Source organism: Spodoptera frugiperda, chromosome 7 (genome assembly GCF_023101765.2).
Source record: "Spodoptera frugiperda isolate SF20-4 chromosome 7, AGI-APGP_CSIRO_Sfru_2.0, whole genome shotgun sequence".
Classification (NCBI taxonomy): Eukaryota; Metazoa; Arthropoda; class Insecta; order Lepidoptera; family Noctuidae; genus Spodoptera; species Spodoptera frugiperda.
This window is the reverse complement of record NC_064218.1, coordinates 4,896,803-4,903,743: the sequence shown is the minus strand read 5'-3', so window position 1 is coordinate 4,903,743 and position 6,941 is coordinate 4,896,803. Positions and strand designations below refer to the sequence as shown.

Sequence of the window (6,941 nt, the reverse complement as noted above, 5' to 3'; positions counted from 1 at the left end):
GTGGCAGGTTCGATTTACGCATGGAACAACTCTTTCTGTGATCCACAAATTGTTGTTCCGGGTCTGAGTGTCATGTGTATGTGAAGTTGTATATTTTTAAACGCACTGACGGCACTGAAGATATACTTAGTGTGGGTCAATGTTTAAAAAACGATAAAACACCACGTTAACCTACATAGGTACGAAACAAAATGTTAAGTCATGGGAATTTTAATAGAGTAGGTTGACATATTATACAATGTGATAGGGGTGAAACGAAACAAAAAAAACGACAAACGGTAGCTAATTCACTACTTTTTTCATATGTTTGATAATATTTTGGTGAGAAAAAAAAAACATTTCTGAATTATTTTCACCGAAAAAATCGCTATTTTTCAATATTTTCAATTAGGGGTTCAATATTATTTTTTTTGTCGATAAAATTAGATGTAGTACTCAGCCTTAACGGGTTAGAAGTTCCACCCCTATCACATTGTATTATACGAGTATATACAAAATAATATATTGTTCGACGTATATCAAACCTAGTCCAAGAAAAAAACAAAAGACAATATACGAGTCAGAATCCTAGTTTTTTATCCAAAGAAAAAGTTGAAGGGAAAATAAAACATGGTTTTGTTGTCGGATAGCCAGTGATAAATGTTAGCACATTATCTCGAAACGTACGAGGTTTAATCAGAGTGAGTGTGGGGGATTATACAATGTGTTACAGAACGATAATAATAATATATAGCCATGGTTGAAGGGGTCAATGAACTCAGCGGTGCACACATAGAGTCTTACCAAGTAAAAACAATTCAGTTGGCGTGAAAAACATTGAAAAATATGGTGTCATAGCTGATTTGAAAAATTGACGTGTTAACAAGAATATACAAGGAGCCATTACGTATGATATAAGTTACGCAGATGTCGTTGTTGGTATGAAAAAAGTCTTTCGATTTATCACCAAATAAAATTAAATGTAAACATGCCAAATACTAAATAGTGAACTATTCTTTCAGTTGACTAAAGGCAAGCGTCCACAGACCCGCATCGTACGCATCCTACGCATCGTACGCATTCCGTATAACGTCAACAGTATGCATCGCATGTAGGCATTGCTGATCAGTGATCAGTGGACGTAGTTGTATGATTTTCTATACAAGACAAACTAAAATCCGTTGCATGCGATGCGTACGATGCAGGCCTGTGGACGCGTACATTAAACAGTTAAAACACATTTGCGATTATAAGGCTATTTTCAATAAGGTCTGAATAGTATTTATTCAATAACCTTTCCTAATTAATAAAAATATCTGCGTAATAAAATAATCTAGACAATATAAAGATCATTAGCACACAGTTTGGAAATATTGGCACTTACACCCAAGACAGTACTCTACGGAGTACCTCAAAATTAAATTGGTTTTATACAATTTAGATAAAAGCCGATTGGGACAGATTAAATTCTGTTTTGGCTATAGACGTAGCATCAATTACATTGTATGAGATCCGATCCAAAAACTCTTGAGTGAAACTATTTATACACCACGATTTCACTTCCCTTAGCTTTTTGATCAAAACGTTTCGAATTACAAACTTTTGTTTATTTTAATGGAAAATCTTGGATACTCTATTCAAATGACATTTCCGTATTTTCTCTAAAATTAAACTTTTGGAGTATTTTCGTTTATTGACTCTCGGCGTCAGATCATAAAATCACCTTTATTTTTGAGGGAGGGAAAATCATCAAATGATTTCTCCCGCCTTGGGCGAGGCGGTAGGGAGTGTCAGACTCTTACTGACTAAAAACCGGAGCCCCGGTAACCATTTACGTTGTCCGCAGCTCCGGATCGGGATCCTAAAGTCACCTGGAATTTGGAAACTGGAAGGAGTTTGAAGTATTTTTGGCAACGCGTCAAATTGCACGAATCAATAACGTTTAGTAAATTACCCGACTGCCCCGTAAGGAGGGTAATGTATTCTTCGCAGTTCATCCGCTGTTTTATTTACACATGTAAATAAAACCAGCTACTCTCGTAGAAGTTTCTAGTGTTCTGTTTTTATGTAGAAATGCTCTTATGTATGTGTGTGTGTGTGTGTGTTAGTATGTTCACCTGACGTGAAATAGTGTTTCACCCTGAGTGGTGTCTGCAATAAAAACGTAGAAAATATAGTTCGGGATCAAAAACTTTCCAAAAAGTTCATAAATTTTGTTAAGGATAGGGACAACTTTACTCACACCTTTTAGATATATTATTATGTTATGTAAAATACTTTTGTAGGTACTAAAAAATCTATACAGCAACCAGCACTTTTTTGCAGTAAGGAATCTTTGTACTACCTATATTATATTGATTGACAGATAATATTGATAATGTAAACTTTAACTTATACTTGACTTAAGGTCCTATATCTTCTACATGGGGTCCACAGAGGTTCTGCATCTCGATCGGTCTTGAGCTTCCCGCTTCACCTCGCTCCACATCATGTCGATGCTCGCCGCTTCCGCTGCTACAGTACGCCGCTAGGTTTGCAGAGGACGACCATGCTTCCTTTTTCCCTAGGGAATTCTACACCAAGGCTTATTTAGGAATGCGAATGAGTTTCTTTAGAAACTGTGGCCAATCCATCCCCACTCTACCAAATAGCAATGTATACAATTTTAATCCCAAGACTGTTCGTCAATTGTTATTATTCTTCAAAATAATACTTACCTACAATTGCAAAGGAGAATGGCAGGATTGTATGGGAGTTTCGTACAGCAAAAAATTTTCGTGTTCCCGAATATTTTTGGGTTTAATTGGTAGTAAACATGATTGGAAAGCCCTATAAAAATTCTCAGATTTTTAGAAGTTGGGAGATAAGAGATATAGCCAGTTTTATGTTTGAGGTTAGGTTTGTCTATGGCCAGGGGGGGGGTGTCGTGTGCCTGCCGGCCGACGAAATAAATACACGAACGGGATACCGATTTTAATACACGAATATTCTGTAAATATGGATATTTTACAAGATTTTCATATTATTTATAAGGTAGAATATACATATAGTAGGTATGGGCTAGTAGAGAAGCTTGTTGTTAATAATATCAAAAGCACAGGTCAATCGCCAAGGTTAAGCAACCCTTGCCGACTTTGGTGTGTGGATGGGTGACCATCATAGAAAGTTTCCTTCGTGTTTCGGAAGGAGAAAGAGTAGGAAGATAAGAAATGACTTATGGAACATTTATCTTGTAAAAAAGTAAGCTACTATCATCATTGTCAAGAGTTTGTTTCGCGTTGGCGTTGTATTTCGTTGAGTGAGTGAGGTTACCGGAGGCGCAATTACCCCTTCCCTAATAACCCTTAAATTCAGAACCCCCAAAAGGCCGGCAACGCACTTCTAACGCCTCAGGTGTACATGGGCGGCGGCGATTGCTTACCATCAGATGATCCGTCTGCTCGTTTACCAATTTATTGCATAAAAAAGGTTAATTGCTTAAGCTTAATTGTAGTACTTTAGTAAGTTTATTCAGTTTGAGAATATTTATCTATAGAAGGGTGTCTCATTACTATTGAGAGGTGGTCCCAACATTACCCTTTGTTCTTTATCATGTGTAAGCACTAAGCACATAAACATTGTTTAAATGAAAAAGAATATAGGAAGTTGATAAATTGACATGAGAATTTACCCATTCAGTAGGGTGCTTAAGGAGTGACCTATGTCCAGCAGCGGTCTAGAATAGTTTGATAATGATTAAGAGCTGATGAAGTTTTCAGTGTAGGTAAATAAAACAACTTAGTTTTTGTAGGAATTTCATTTATTTTATTTTCTTATAATTACTTGATTGGTTCTTAATATTACTTCATCCAAGAAAGGGGCAGGTCGGCTCATACCCTCATGGCAAGCATAACTCAAATACCAAAGAATGCTCATAACATGTGAGTAGCATCCCACTGTTCTTAAACCTACAATACAATTACAGCAATCACTTTTGATTGTGTCCCGGCTATTCATATTTGTTTCTGCAACTATGAAAACAAAATAAATTCTAGGAGAAGAGTGGCAGGATTTTATTTTAGCTTGAAGCAACATAGACCATCTGGAACATAGAAGTTCAAATTGCATACTTGGCCCCAGCAAACTTCACAAACTTCATTAATGGAAGGTGTCTGTAAATAAATAACATTCATGTAATTCAAAATTAAGCATTTACATATGATAGATATAAATTGCGCAAAACATGACCAGGCTAGAGAATAAATCTCGACACACAATGATTGGTTTTTACCTTTCCAAAATACTAAATATATTTATTGTTCACTGGAGTAGAGAATGGAAAGACCAGTATCCTTTTGTTGTTAGTAGAGCCAACATCATTAGCGTCTTACATTTAGCAACATAAAATTGTAATTGCTCTTTGCATTGCGTTTTTAGAAGCTAATTACTATAAATATGTTATTTCATATTAATATATACCTGCTGGTGCTCCAACAAACAAGCAGTGTTGTTGGGAGTAAGACTTTGACCACATGCAGCACACATCAGTTCAGAATTATCACTTTTCTGCTGATTAGGTTCAACGGATTGAATATCTTCATTTAGTGAAGTATCCTTAGTTCTCGCTCTTAACCAACACCGCACACAAGCTTTATCTTCAGGATGAAGCTAAAATAAATAATATAAATAAAGAAAAGCTTTCATTTAAACATACATGCTATTAATGGAAAATATTTACATTGTTTGATTTCTTAGTTTATTTCAAATAAATAAAATACCGAATTGATAAAAGTTATAATACATGTCTTCTTATTTATACCTGTCGTGGTTAGATCCAAGTAGCAATTGTGTAAGCCGTTCTTTGTTCTTCTTCAATCAAAATCCTGCATTGCCTGATTCTTAGTATGGGTTGTCCACATACAACACAAACACTGATGGCCTATGTGTCTTCTCGGCATATTATCAGAAGAACATGAATGACTAGCTAGCTGCCAGCATTCATGGTAAACTTGGTCATCTGGTGTAATCTTGAAATAATTAAATGATTTTGAGTATGGCTCACCATTAAACAAAATAATAGGTACTAATAAATTATAGTGTTATGCAAACTAAGTAAGGCAAGTAAATAATACAAGTTACCGATTACTTATGTGTTTATTTAGTGTGATATCACGCGTAAAAGTTATTGAAGTTCGTAACTATGGCCCATTCGTACACACAATGTTATGTGGAAACTACTTACATCTCTAAGATATGTCCACAGACGATTAGTGTTGACGATATCTTCACCGTCATTGGATAAAGCGTGTCTTCTTCTTCGGGACAAGCGAACATTGCAATTGATGCATTGCAAACTCGTCATTTTCAATAAAACACGTAACACACAACACAATAATAAAGCGTCCTTTCGCGAAAGTAGTATCAACATATAGAGAACGGAGAAGCAGTTGCTCAACTCAACGTAAAAATGGCCAGATAATTGCTAAATTGTTTAGATGAAGTTACAAACTACAATCCAAAACAAAACAACGGCAAAAAACTGGACAGACTTTGAAAGATTAGGGATTTTACGAACCTGTCAATAAATAATTGCCATTACAAAAAAAAATATTGATGGCAAAAATAATTCCTATAAATATAAAGATTCTATGCATATATATGCATTAATTATATATTCTAAGGTATAACCTGTAATTGGTAAATTATATTTACTGTTATTTCTATTTAAAAATATTTATTTATCATTTCGAGCCTTCTGATATTTTATTAATGGCAACTAACTAAACATGTCTTCTACGTTTCGTTGCATTATATTACGTTTCGTTACTAAAATCTTTTAATTGATATATTTGCTAAACCCCAGCTTCTAAAAATATTATTTTTACAGAAAAATGAATGGTTTAATTGCCTCAATAAGTGGTACAAATTTTATCAGGGAACACCAAAAAACGTATGCTGTACGAATTCTGCCATTCTCCTTTATATATTCCTAGTAATATTACAAAGACATCCAATGAAACCCCATAATTGTTTATGATAATGTTTTTCCTATAAAATATACCAAGAGCGAATCGGAACAGTACTTATAGGGTCCCGATACAATAACAGAATAAAAACGAGGTTACTAAACTTACATAGTGTATATCTACTTTTAAGAACATAAATCCTATGTCTGTGTCTTCTTTGTACTCCTTTAATAAATGGTGTCACAAGGTTATGGTACGTTCGAATATTAAAGCCGAATTACCTTTCGAAGCACCTTCGGTCAATACACCCATCTAATACTCCATGTGGGTATATTTTATCGAAAGCCCATCATGATTTATGATGGTGTTTTTCTATAAAATGTGCTTAAGTACACATCTATGTATTGTGTGAAGGGTTCTGTACTACTTGAGGGGCGGTCATTCACAGCCATAGTACCCATTAATTTTATTTTCTGTATGAAATGAACTTATAGGTAACTTACTCTAACCGCCGTACTTAGGAGTCATTTAATGGTAAGCAAGTCCTTTGCTATTGTTTTCGATACAAAATCATCAAATGTCTATCATTATAATGTGTAATCATTAAATGTCTCTGAGTGTGGCAAAAAAACATCTAGTATACAATGAATGTAACTTCTGAAATAACTAAAGATTTTTTTTTTGTTTTATTCAAATGTTTTTACAACAACAAAGCATTATTTCAGCATTTTTTTATATTACAAATCCCGCGGTCGTAAAGTAAGGCCCCTTTTATAATTGTATGATAACGGAACCCGAAAAATGTTACAAAAGAAACAAAGTCGTTTTGTTTATTGTAAATAAATCTTCGCTACAATAATAGGTCTTTGTCTAGCCAGCTTTGATGAAAATATCGCTTCGTATAAAGGGAATATTTTTATAGGGCAACAACCTTTTCCTATAGGCTGGCTTTTATTTCAGCTTGCTTCCTTGATATTACTTTTTTTTTTTTTTTTTTTTTTTTTACATTTAATGGGT

General features: G+C 34.5%; 1 long non-coding RNA gene across 1 annotated transcript; it reads right to left on the bottom strand.

Moving 5' to 3' along the window:
- Positions 1-2,970: 2,970 nt before the first annotated feature.
- LOC118274226 (uncharacterized) lies at positions 2,971-5,922 on the bottom strand. The gene is made up of 4 exons (XR_007705408.1): positions 5,201-5,922; positions 4,778-4,985; positions 4,438-4,626; positions 2,971-4,130 (listed from the first exon to the last, which is right to left on the bottom strand). It is a non-coding gene; the product is annotated as an uncharacterized LOC118274226 (long non-coding RNA).
- Between the last annotated feature and the right edge of the window lie 1,019 nt (positions 5,923-6,941).